A 13,792-nucleotide genomic window follows, 5' to 3' on the forward strand; every position below is an offset into this window, starting at 1 on the left:
CATCTCAAGTGAGAGTCATAACCGTTTTGTGAGAGTCTGAAATGAATGAGGCTTGATTTTTGCCTTCTCTACTGTTTCAGACCACTTATATTACTTAGTTGTTGAATGAGGGTTTCTGAAAAGAAAACTGTTTTCTGCCTAGATCTCACTTTGCCAATACACAGTAATTTATCTCCATGGTATTTCTCCCTGTGTCTTTCTCTGCAGGAACTTTAAAAAAAAAAAAAAAAAAAGTCTGTTGGAGGCAAATATGGTTCTACAAGGAAAGTATTCTGTTCTGTGAGGGAGGTTGAAAGGACTTTATTTTTTTATGTCAGACCAGTGCAGCATCTTACACAGCACAGCCTGTGCCTCGAGCAGGTTCCAGTGATGTTCATTGTGGATTCATGTAACCAGGTAAAATACCAGCTTTACTCTTTGGATCATAGAATCCTTTGTATTGGACAGGCCTTTGAAGGCTGTCTAGTCCAACTTCCCTGCAATGAATAGGGACACCAGAACTAGAACAGGTTGCCCGCGGCCTGAGCTTCCCGCTATCTCAGAACTGAATAAACTGTGCAAAGAAATAGTACATCTCACTCACAAAGTTTCGATGTTTAAAAAGTTATAAAGAGTTAATGAAGGAGTAGCAGATTTGCATATAGTTTGAAAAAGCACTGACACATTGTTCTCATGGGAAACTGGAGAAATAGCAGTAGAAGGAATTGAATTTATTACAGATATCACTTGCTGCGTTAGGTCATGTGGACCAGAACAGGGATTTAAGGCCCTGAACCTGCAAACACTTACACACATGCTTAACTTTACTACCTAGTGTATTCCCATGTAAGGCAGTAGGTTTACTCATGGCAATAAAATAAAACATGTAAAAAAGCATTCGTAGGAATGAAGCCTCATTCTCGTTTCTCAGTACATCAGGAAACCAGTGAGGGATTTTGTGGAGTGGATTAACAGACCATGCTGGAAGCTAGATGACTTTTTTGTCTGAATTTTGAATGGATGGCAAGGAGCCTATGCCTTGTAAACTGCAAATATCAGTAATACCTCCCTGTGAGTGTAGCAGTGAGTGATGTCTAACTGCAAGGATGCAGAAAGACTGGAGTCTGGAGTCTTTTACAGATGCTACTTTTTCACTGTGCTGTTCCTACAGTTTTTCTGAGATTGGCCTCCAAATGTTTTGACAGTGTTAAAAGCTGTTCCTCTCCCTATACCTATCACCATTTGCTAACCAGCATTTTCATGCAAGATTTGAAGTGGAATGTTGTAAAGTTATATGCTTTTAGCCTGTAAAACTCTGGACTCTGTCCAGCAGACCATTTTTACATGGCCTGGATACTTTTTAGACAAACAGGATCTGTACTAGGGTGCAAAATTTTAGACAACTGATGCATTCTTTAAAATAACTACAGATTGGCTCGCTGCCTCTCATAGGAACCTATTAAGACTCCCCCACTGCCACCTGGGAACATATTTGTGGAGAGAGAGGAATTGTGTGTGCCAACAAAGTAACAAATTTAAAGGTAAGTTTTCTTTCCTCTGGCACTCTGAGAATTTCTTTGTAGTTCATGAGCCAGGTAAGCAAGACGGGTAAGAGAACCTAACACTTCTGGACTGACAGGTCTGTAGTCTGAGTCTTCATTTTATCTGAAAATAAATATTTTCAGATTTATAGAACTCAAATCTAACGCAAGGTTTTTTTCTTTTTTGCCTGTAGACTAGCTTTTCAACACAAGTTTGTTTCTTGATATACCACAAAGTACTTTAATTTGAGCCTCCCCCAGAAATGTTCTCCTGTGATCCCACGTGGGGAAAACTCTCCCATTTCCTTGCAAGCATCTATTTGTTGCATTAATTTTGTGTTCCTACGCATTTCTTCCCTGTATTTTTTAGCACACAACTTCTGGATCTTAATTATTCTCTGTCCCTTTTATCTGATGATATCACCACAAATTCTTTCTACTAACTTTCTGCTTCTCTCCATAGCTGTGGTGGTAGAATATGAATTGTTGCTTCTTCCCTTCATAGATTAAGGTGGAGATACTATATCAGAACAGAAAAGTATCAGTCCTGGTAGTGGGCTGGATGAAAGATGGGTTCTCTTTTTCTCCAAGGTAAACTGGCAGGTCTGTTTCTTTAATATCCAATAAGGTTTCTTTAATGTCTACCCCTCTTGCCTATGACTTTTCACTTTTGACTTGTAATTCCACTTTATGCCTGATACTTAAATATAACATATCAAGAATGGTTCTCATGCTTAGCCATAACCATAGGTAACCTCAGCAAGGTTACTACCTGTAGGCATCTGTGCTTCTGGGAGAATGGTTTGGTAATTTTTGTTTTTTAAGTGTCTCCATAGCAAAACAAAACAAAACAAAAACAAACAAAAAACTCAAAAATCCACTAACCATAATAGTAAAGGTAACATCATCTCTTTCATGGTATTGTTATCAGAATCATCATTGTTCCCATTCCTAAAATGAGGAGTGACTACTGTTTTCAGGTGCTGTGACAAGGTGAACATTGTGATTTAAACCTGCATGGAGCCTTTTCTGGAAATGAAGCTTCTTTGGGAGCCTGGTGTAGGCTGTAGGGGCAGAAGAATTTGTCTTTGGCTTGTTTTGTAACAGCTCTTTCATTCTTTGGAGTAATGCATTTTCATCTTATGTATATCTTTAATAAAACCAGGAAACAAGAATGACTAAAACTGCAAATCTCAGTGAAATACAAGTCAAATAAAATTGTTAAATAATGTATTTAGTTTTATACCGCTATTACTACCCAAGCCTGTGATTACAGGCAATGCTGGGAACAGATAGGTAAATTGAGAATAGCAGTGAGGCTTTCAGATTTTATTCATCAAGGCACAAGCAGGTATCTTAGTCTTAGATGTGAGATGGGAAATTTGACAAGGGTCCCATAGTTTTCTCCATTCAGCAGAAGTTTGGCTTAGTATTCTTAATACTCCTTACTAGATAGTAATCCTGTTGCTAGAGACACTATCAGAGAATGAGAGAATGTCTCCTATGCAGCAGTGCTGCTGGATGTGAATTATTGCATGGCTAGAAAGTCACTATTAAACTCTAGCCATTCTTCAATTCTGAACTTACCATGTGTAAGGGAAACTACTGATCGCAGCCTGAACCTCTGATTAACCATCTGAGGCAAGTGGCAGATCAGCTGTGGGAGCACAGGTGAAGGTAATTCAGCTGTGTTCCCGTTAGGGGTGGAGCTTGGCCCCACCTCTCCTAGATCCCGTTTAAGGGCTGACCACCCTAAAGATTGTTCCTTTGTGGGGTTTTTGAGGTGAGTCTCAATATTGGAGAGCATCTACCATGACTGAAAGCGGCAGCATTGGTGAGTCTTAGATACCCTCTGGCTATCTATTTACTCTATAATTACAAGTGTACCCTTGTATTGTTCTGACTATTCACCATGCCATTGAACTGTATGGACGCGTGGATTTTTGTGTTAAGGCTGGAAAGTGGAAAGGTTAGAAGCCTTTGGTACTGTTATGCTGCAAGTGCATTCCCTACTGGTGCCATGAGCAAGCTGTGGCAGTTACAAAGCTTGTTAAATCCCAAATGTGCAGACATATGGTTTTTCAAGTTTCCCCATAACTGAGAAAAGCTGTCTCAGACTAAGCATGCTTGGATTTCCTTGTGATGTGCACCGTGGCTCTAAAAAGACAGGTGAGATCAGACTGCTTTTAAAATCATGGGGGAATAATGTAGTCAAGCTGAACCTTTGCAGGGGTGATTACATGCCTTGGTCCCTCGGAGTACATAGGTAAAGCTATAGTTCATCTCCAAAAAAACCTGTGAAATATAACAGGACCAGCTGCTTGCAAGTTTCATGCCTTAAGAGGCATTCTTCTTTTGTCCCTTTCCTTCCAAATAGAGCCTGAGTTTGATCACAGTAATTATACCATAGCTGACAAGACTGAGCTATTTGTTGATATGTTTATTTCCATGTTTATCCTTCCTTGCTTTCTGTTATTTTTATTTTTATTTTTAAGAAGAGAGATGTGGGATATATCTATATTCTTAAAGTGGTGTCTATTCTGAGGGCTAAGTGTAAGAGTTCTCATGGATAAAACCTAGGTAAACAGAGTCAGGAGGAAGAAATACCACTGAGTAGCAATATTTTGTTTTAGCTTTTTTTCTTTTCTCTCTTTGTGAAACTATAAGAAAGACAAAAGAAGAGAAAGTCTGAAAGCAATGCTTTGCAGTTGTGATATTACTTGCCTTGTAAACTCTTTTAGATCACTGTCAACCCAGTGGTATCTTTAAAGATTGTAAAACAAACCTGACAATTCTTTTTAGGGTTTATAGACTTGTAGGAGAAAAATATGCTTTAGATTATTTTCGAATAGGATTGTAGTATAATTAAGTAAGGGTGTGACTTGGCCCTGAGTTCCACTGAATATAAAGAGAAGCTGTGCATGTACAGTGAAATGCAGGATTTGACTATTTACAGGTTCTACTTTATGGGAAAAAAAACAAATGAAAATTCTTTTTTGGGGGTATTTTCCATAGCTCTGTCTAATAATAATTATACGAGATGCCTTAGTGTTCTATAAGCTGTGAAAGTTACTGGCAAAAAAAAAATGAGCTGGGACTGAAGCAATATGAAATTTTTTTGTTAATCAGCTTCACAAGTTTGATTGCTAATTGTTCTGAAGGTAACCCACAAAGTGTACAAAGCACTGGTTTAATTTAAGAGTAGAAACATGGTAAATGGTAAAAATGAACTTTTGACAGAAAGGATTAATCATTCCCTTGATGTTTTTATTGTTTTTCATGAGCCTTTATCATCTTAAACAAGCAAAACGTGGAACATCTCTCACAGTGTTTCAGAGGACAGTATGTAGTATGCAGTAAGAATGCATGGCTAAAAGAATCCCAAACTCTCACAGCTGAAATCACTGTTTCGTTGTGTTTTTACTCAGTTCACACAAGCACTATTAAAACACTGTTCCTAGGAGGAAGCACTTTTGGGGTTCTCTTTATTTGTTATGGAATAATAGAATCCTTAGAGTTGGAAGGGACCTTTAAAGATCATCTAGTCCAACTCCACTATATGCAACTCCCCATTTTTGTTTGCTTTTTTTTTTCCATATTTTTTTAATTTGCTTCCCAATGAAAAGCGAGTTATTAAGCTGCTGTGGAAGTTCTCCCTATCAAAACACCAGACAGAACCTCTCTTGCTTTCTTTTTCTCTTTGTGGAAACTCATGAGTCACCCACCTACACAGCATTAATTTCTCTTACCCTAGGGAGCAATCTGAGGATTCAGGGTTGAAGTGCAGTCTGCACTTAGAGCCTGAGGTGCTTTGCCACTTGTAGCCCACCCAGCAAGCCCAACCTGTGAAGATGTGGGTGATGAAGCTCCCCACAGACCGCCTGATGTGGGGTGAGGGCCCAGGTCTCAAGAAATGCCAGACAAGCTCCTTGATTATTCACCCACTGGACCTGTAAGATGTGGGACTGGTACTGTGGCATCTCCTTTAAGGGGGATGCCAGGTGTTAGTTGTTTGCTTCCCAGGTGGTGGTTCCAGAAGGCCTAACTACAGGATGGCTGACCTGAGGTCAAGATTTACTTGCTCTGTATGTTTCCCTTCTCTGAAAGGAGTTTGGTTGACTAGAGTGCAATAAAATTACTAATGCTTGAGCATAAAGTGCAGGTATGGTTAATCTGTGAAGTGTCAGACAGAGGCAGCAGAGGATAGCTTTGGCGGGTGCTGGGGTTGCTCCTGACCCTAACCAGCAGAAATAAGTTTCCTTTCAGGGTGGCTCTGAGCAGCAGCAGGGAAACAGGCAGTAACTATTATCTTTCTGCTGAAGTGACTCCAAAGTGAATATGAGTAGGGATTTTTTAGAGGCTGTTAATTAAGCTAAGAACTATTAAGAGCAGGAGCAAGGTAGGTAACGAATGAAAAGAACTTTACAGTTTCATTTTTTGATGTTGTTTTTACTAGGAGAAGCATTGTATTCATAGTTGGAGCCTACAGTTTGTTTCTGAAGGTTGAAGTTTATAAACGTGCTGCAGACATCAAGGGAGTAGGCCCCAATGGTGGGAATACTGATGCTGAGGGATGCTTTTATGTGTGTGTGTGGCTGCAGTAATATTGAAGGAATATTTGAATTTATGGATAGAAATGTATGGCCTCTCTTACTTGTTAACTTCTACTTTATAAAAACATACATAGGCAACCTTTTGTACACTTCATTATGCAGTTGGGTTTAGAGATGTTCTCATTTTTGGCATTTTATATGGATGCAGTTCCTGGGAACCTTAAAAGCCATTTTAGACCGAGGTTAAGAGTAGAAAAAATAATGATTATCTTCATTTTACTGGGAAGGATCTGAGGTTTTACAAGGAGAGTCACTGCCTCTACCAAAATAAAAGTTAATTGGCTTTTGATAAAAAAATATTCTGTAAATGAAACAGGAAGCTGAGCCTTTATCTCTTGATAGTTACTGAGGGTAAATGTGGATCAGTGTTGTTTGTCCACCTCTTATCTTGGCAATGTCTTATATGAATCTTTCTAAAATAGGTAACTTGATGAATTTATCTTTTCCTTAGTTTTAACTACTTTGTTCTTCTAAGACTTGAGCATTAGTATTTGCCCATACACTCCCAGCACTTGGTTCCTCCGCTGAAATTCAAAGCAGCTTATAACTGGTTTCTTGACTTCTTCAGCTTTCTCTTCTGGAAAGACAACTTAAGTATTCAGGACAAAAAGTAACAGAAAGAAACACTTCAGATGTTAATCAGTCATACAACCCTAATTTACTGAATAACCTAGGGAAAACCACTTGTTCCTTTTTACCATGTTAAAATTACCTGCTGCTAGCATCAGTGAGGCAGCTCTGCAGCTGGAGTGAGCTGGTGTTGAGAGAGCATGCCTGCATTGCATGAGGCTGGTGGTGAGACCAGGGGTGCTCTGAACCCTGGGGTCATTTTGCCTTTGAGACAGCCTGCAGCATGGGGGTTGACACTGCTGGCCAGGGCACCACAGTGCAGTGTGATGCTAGTGCATGGACATGCCAGTGCATCAGCTCTTGGGTAAATATCTGGGTGGGGGGCCTGGCCCAGAGAGCAGTGGTGAATGGAGTTTAATCCAGCTGGTCACAAGTGGTGTTCCCCAGGGTTGATAATGAGGCTTGCACAAGAAACATTTGGATGTTAGTGTACTAAGGGACATGATTTAGTGGGGCAATGTTGGTGGTCAGTGGACAATTGGACTAGGTGGGCTTGGAGGTCTTTTCCAACTTTGGTGACTCTGTATTCCTCTATGCCTGGCCCTTCCATCCTATACAGCTCTGCACAGTGGGCTAGGTGAGGTAGAGATCTGGCACTGATTTGCTTGGTACATCCTGTTTCACATGTGCCTTCTGTTGTGAAAGTCCCCACTGAATAGTCTGGTCCATCCATCCCAAGAGTCTAGAAGGTGCCATTCATCAAAATAGAGGTGATATAAAAGGGAGACTTGAGATCACCTATTTTTATATTTTTCCCCCTGTCCTTCCAGTTAGAATCTCCCTGCAAGACCCCAGTGAGCTACTATCTGGTCTGAATTGAGATGGAAGACTTTTTAGTTCTGGGAAGGATTTGAAAGAAATATAGTGCTAATATGAGCAATGCAACAAATTACCCAGTGATTTCATCCTATTTTTCAGTGGGAGGAAAATAAATTCCCCACAGTGGCAGCTGTGTTACCTGAGAGCCCCTGGGCTCTCTGGGCAGTAGGGATGACGTGAGGATGAGTCCTAGAGTAAACTGCCTTGGGAAAGCCTCATGGACTGGTTAAATTTCTTAAACATCACCTTATCTCTAACACAGACAGGCATGCGTAACAACTCATGGGAACATACAGTTCTTAACCATGGCTGAACATATGCCCTTATTAATGTAAGAAGACAGAGTTCTATTTCAGTCAAGCATAATATAATTTGCTGTTAAATTCACAGTTACACTGAACTAGTACATTTGGTTTTAGTTTATCTCAACTGCCTTGCCATTTGTTTTTAGTTGATCTCAAACTGCCTTGCCATTTTTAGGCCTTAAATATTTATAAAATCTATAGAAATCTTTTCTCTGTTCTCTCTTCTTCTTCTTCTTCTTTTTTTTTTTTTTTTATCCAAATGATTCAGTGATACTTATCTGTTATATTTTTATAAAGCACGTAATTTTTTACATTAAAATAGGTCTAAATTCTTCCCACAAATGCCAGTTGCTAAATCCTGCTAGTGAATAACCTTGTAAAAACAAATTAGTTTTCTCATACATAAAAGAGAAATATATTTAAATTTGTACTTTCAATGTCTTATAAACAAGAGATGTGAAATGAAGCAAGACAATGATATTGGCTTTGAATTTCACTTTGAATATAAATATGAGTTTAATTAGGCATTCAAATAAAAAATTGTGTATAAATTCATTATCACTACACACCAAGGTTCCCTTTGAAATGTAAGAGATTTCTTAAAATTTCTAGAAGGATGTGCCAGCCTAGATGTGGATTACAAATAAGTCTTATTTGCTCATAGAACTATATATATCCTCTACCATATGACTTTACAAAATACTCTGCTGACTGCCATGATATTATTCACTTTTAAAACTCAAGCATTAATTACTTTGCTTTCCAAAGTGCCAAATTATTTTTCCCCATGCAGATGTACTTTAAGTCCTCAAACACTAAAACAATTAGGGAATTAAAGCAAGGATTAAAATTGTCTCAAAATTAGTTTGCTTGGCATCATTTTAATTAAATTATAGAGGAATTCTTAATGAGTCTTCAATTGAGAATAGTTTATTGCATGTGCTTTTTTGTGCGTCTCTCATACAACAGTTCAACATTCTTTTAATTTGTGTAATTAACTTAGACTCATGTTGCCTTCTCAGGATATTTTTCTAAGCCTTGAGTATTTTGGAACACAAATGACACTTTAATTTGTTTAATACATTAAAAATGTAGGCACTCTGCGTTATTGTGTTGGTTTTCTTTTTTCCTTCTCTCTTTCCCATTATTTTTAACCAACTGCAGTTAAAAATATCCACTTAACGGGAATGCCTCCCACAACAACCCACTTCCCCAAAGAGGATATTACCTGGCTCAGATATGTTAGGATTTTTCTGTTGCCATTTTCTCATAGCTAGAGTAAAACACTTATTTTCCTCATACTGTGTTACAATACATGATCCCATTATGCACCTTAGGAGAAGGTGCAGTGTGGTTGTTTCTAAAATGTCAGTACTTAGAGGATGGGTTCTTCTTGGCAGAGATTGTCTTGTATTTTTTTTTTTTTTAACAATTCCTGCTGTGTTGGTGGATGGATGTAAATACTGTGTGGATTTTTCATGTTCTCACTGTTGGAATGCTCAGATTGGGTGGTTCCTCTGTTAGATGGCACTGTTTGTTTTGGTGGTGCCATCAGTCACTCTTGCTGTGTTAAACTGAATGTAAGTAACTCTTAGGAAGTGTTCTTGTTGTGAAAAAACAGTCTCTTTATATGGGCTTTAGTTCTTTGTCCATAGCAGGCTGAGGAAATCTGCTCTCTCTATTTTTTTTCTATCTGAATGACAATTTTAGAAATGCAGTGGAAGGCCCATGGATGGTTCAGTAGAGAAGAGTTGTACCACATCTCTGTCCTGCCACTCTGAAACAGAAGGGAGTTTTAATTTCAGATAGATGATTTGAGCCCCTGTGACTTGAGAAACCAAACCTCTGGAGAATGTCTATTCATTGTAAAATGGCCATGTCGAAGAAAAAAATTCCCTTACGTTTGGGAGCCCACAGAATTACAGAGCCTGCTGTGGCTCCCATGCCCCTAAAAGAGGAGATAGGAAATAGGTGGTTTTTCATGACTGAGTGGGAACCAAACTCTTACATTGGTGCACCTGCAGTTTGACCTGTATTGTTAAGGAGACCAGGGGAAGTGCTCTTGCCTTAGTGTGGATGGAAGCCCCTGGGTGAGGGGGCACAAATCCCAGAAAGAGCTCCCAGCCATGATTTTCACCTGGCACAATCTTCAGCGGGTCCTAGGCATTGGTTTGGGTGTTGGGAAAAGCCAGAGGTGAACCTTATTAAGAGCTATGCCTATGGTCTCCTTGTTTTGGAGATTCGGAAAATTTAATAGTGTGAATGTGAGTTATTCCATGCTTGTTGGCCTCAGTGCCAGAGAGCGATCCCACATTCCTTTAGTTGGCTCATATCTGTAGGCACTATATCCTAACAAAGCATTAAACAAGTGGGAATATACCCTGTCTGGACTCCTCAGCCCTAACAAGGCAACAACTTTTTGTGGTGTACCTTTTATTATACGTGCTTTTGGAAGTATCGTTCTTGACTGCAGCTACAGTGCTTGTGTTATGAGAGTCTGGAAAAACTTGTTTAGTCAAGAAAAATAAGAGCAAATGAGGTTGGAGCTCAGTGCTGTATTTAAATGAGGAGATAGTATGACCCTGTAGATAGTACCAATGTGCTATGTTGAGGGAATCATGGATCACTACCTGGCTGCGTTATTGACTCTCAGGGTGATTTTGAGCCAACTACTTCTTTAGTTTTCAAAAGTGAGTAATGATAATTCCTGCAAGCTGGATACCCTTCGTGATGGTCTCATAATTCAGTCTTTGAAATGGTGGCCTCCCGTACACTTCCAGCTTTTTTCTAGTAGTTTTTTCTAGTTTGAATCTAATGTGAATCTAGTTTGAATTCTAATGTGAGAAAGATAACCATGTTTTATACCATCCTTTTATTTCTTCCTTTCTTTTTTTCTTTTTTTTTTTTTTCTTTTAATTTCTAATGTGAATTTCTTGTAAGTGGAACTGCTTCTTTATCTGTGCATCTCATAGGCACCAGCCGAATGATTTTATTTTCTTTTCCTGGCTACTACAAAAACTATAGTGAACTGAAATATTTCACCATCCCGCTTCTAATCTTTGAAATAGTATTCACTTATATGAACTATGCCATGTATTTGTATTATAACCCATGTATATAAAATAATTTATAAATAAAGAAAAAATTTGAACCTGTAAAACAGGCTTCATATGAAAAGAAAAAAAACCACAAATGTATGTTTTAATAGTACACTTTACACAACAATAAGCTGTTCACAGCTCAGCTGTTACAAAGGTTTAGAAGGGAATTCAAGCAGGTGTGATAAATTATAGATTGAAAGAAAACATGTCTGTAAAAACACAGACTCCCTATTGTTAATTTCTACTAAATTCCCAAAACTTGATTTAAGGCTCAATTTTATATTTTCATTGTAAGCAATTTTTCAAGATCTTATTCAATAACTTCTGGCTATAGGTTAGAAAGTAAATTATACGCAGATATTACTTAAATTTTGTAAATCTACGTTAAATGGGAAACTTCTAGGCAATAAAATTATCTGTACAACAGTGTCTGTGGAAAAACTTTAAGATGCTTGAGGATTTACATTTTTGTTGTGTGTTTACATTAGTAAAATGTTTTGGGGTTGTTTTTTTCTATGTTTTTCAATAGAATTTAAGTATTGCTGTGCATTTTTTTTTACTGCACATCACTTATCCATTAAGACCCTGCTTGATTCTCAGCATGTGAGAGATGGATGGGTAGCAGTAAGCTGCTAAGAAGCTTGGAAATGCTAGCTTGTTCATTGCAACATCATAATCCTGTTTATGTGAAACTTCAAAAAAAGTATGTCTATTTTTCTTTTTATCTCATATAACATATTATTTTTGCAGGCATTTAAAATCATAACAACTTGTTGCATTGGCTTACTTAGGTGGACATATAGGCCAGACAGAAAATTGGTCTAGTCTTAACAGCCCATTGTGATAAAACTATGTTGCCTATTATGGGCTTGGATGCAAAGCCAATTGGTCTGATTAAAATTATCTTTAGAAACATAGTTTCTCACACTTCCATGTTTGGAGTCTGGTCTTATGTTCTTTGTGTACCCTGTCTTAAATTAAATTCACTGAAAATCTTTACTATGTGAAGAATAGAAAACTCAACTTTTTGAGAGCTGCAAAGTACATTCTGTATTCTTTTTCCTATATTAATAGAAAAATGAAATCTGGGGGATTGGGAAGCTAGACTTCATCTGTGAAGTCACAGTAACGCGCTTAATTACACTTCACTGGAAAATGTAGTACCCTTAGAAAAAATTCACAGTTGGGTTCCCAAGTTCCCAGGTGTCAGGTTAGTTTAATGTAGACATGCTGTCTATGTAATAATCTATGTGTTCTCTCTAAAACCACATGTGGAATGGGACCATGTGAAAACTATGGACCAGCTGAAATCTGAAGTTTAGGAACTATGACAAAGCAATATCTCCAAGACACTGAGCTTGGCTTGCTAGCCACTTTTATGAACTTCAAACACTTAGGGAAGAGAAAACTTTCTTCAAAAAGAAAAAGTTGTTATTGCTAAATGAATGCAAGGTAGATACAGACTTCATGATTTTAAGCAATGTGTGTTTGCAGGGCATCTCTTGCTGGTTGATTCCCATGGGGAAGTCTCATGTCCCCATCTTCTGCTCTCCACAAACACAAGTAAGATCAACCAAATGTGATAAAAAGGTCAAGCTTTTCCCCTCTTTCTGCTCCCATGGGAGGACTTTTGCCTGTAAGGTTATGGGTCAAGTATGTGCTATGACTTCTATGTGGGGGTCTTTTGCTGGAGTGCCGTGTAAGACTAACTGGAAGTAGCGTATTGCCATGGGATGGGACAGTGAGCTGGCTCTGCTTATTCAAACCAGATTTGCACAGGATTTGCACAGCTTACCCTCAGCTTGATTACATTAGAGATGGCACATTAAAAGTTACAGTCAGCTAAACACTAATAGAAGGATTTGAGGGAAACCAAGGGGGGATATCTAAGAGAGCTCTGATTTTTATTTTTTTTTTTTTTAATCTTTTCAATATAGTGTTCTATGGTAAATAGGTGCTTAGTTTGACAAGTCTCAAAAAAGTCTTATTTTAAAGGGGTGAACTGACTTACTGTTGGCTTGGGTTGTCATTTCCTTTTATTGTCACAAGTATATTTATTTGCCATTCTTTATTAAGTTAGCTTATTTGAGAATCCAAATAACACCCTTGAGGCAGGCATAGGGGCTGATGGCAACTGCGTATTAGAGTCAAAATCAATCTTTTGTCAAAAACAAATCATGGTCTTTCTCATTCGTAGGAATTTTTTTTCTAGTGTTTTCTTTTTTCTTTAATTATGACTTTTTGTCTGTATGAGTTCTTGACTACTAATAATGAAAATAGTTTATAGTTCAGGTTGCCTAGAGGCTGGGTGGGAGACAAAGCAGAATGCATTTGAGGAATTCAGTGTTTGGGAGGCTATTGTGATCAAATGCCTGTGTCAAATGCAAGCTGCACAAAAAGGTGATTTTTGTTTTTGTGAAAGAAAAAGGAAACTTTTAAGAACCTCTTGTTGGTGGTTACATTTGACATGCAAAAGGCAGTGCCAGCTCAGTACTATGTTTTATATAAAATAACTAATTATTCCTCATGTGATCGGTATAAATACTGAAGTATTCATAAAAATTCAGGTGTTAAAGTGAAACTGAGACTTCTGTTTTCATAGCAGGAGGGACTTATCTTACAAATGTATTCTCATGTGAAGTGAGAAAATGACTCTTGTGGAGAACTTATTGCTAAAGTGAAGTGGAAGGATCATCCTGCCCAAACTTTTCATTGCAAATATTATTTCATTCTCTATGACACTGGGCAATATTGGTTTTGTAAACCATGACAAAAATGGGCTGGTACCAAGACCAACATGATAA

At 38.1% G+C, this 13,792-nt stretch overlaps 1 protein-coding gene across 1 annotated transcript in view; it reads left to right on the forward strand.

Annotated features, from left to right (window-relative positions):
- MID1 (midline 1) overlaps nucleotides 1-13,792 on the forward strand; it is a 234,112-nt gene that overhangs the window by 14,097 nt on the left and 206,223 nt on the right. The window lies entirely within an intron of this gene.

The sequence above is a fragment of the Coturnix japonica genome, chromosome 1, assembly GCF_001577835.2.
Source record: "Coturnix japonica isolate 7356 chromosome 1, Coturnix japonica 2.1, whole genome shotgun sequence".
Taxonomy (NCBI): Eukaryota; Metazoa; Chordata; class Aves; order Galliformes; family Phasianidae; genus Coturnix; species Coturnix japonica.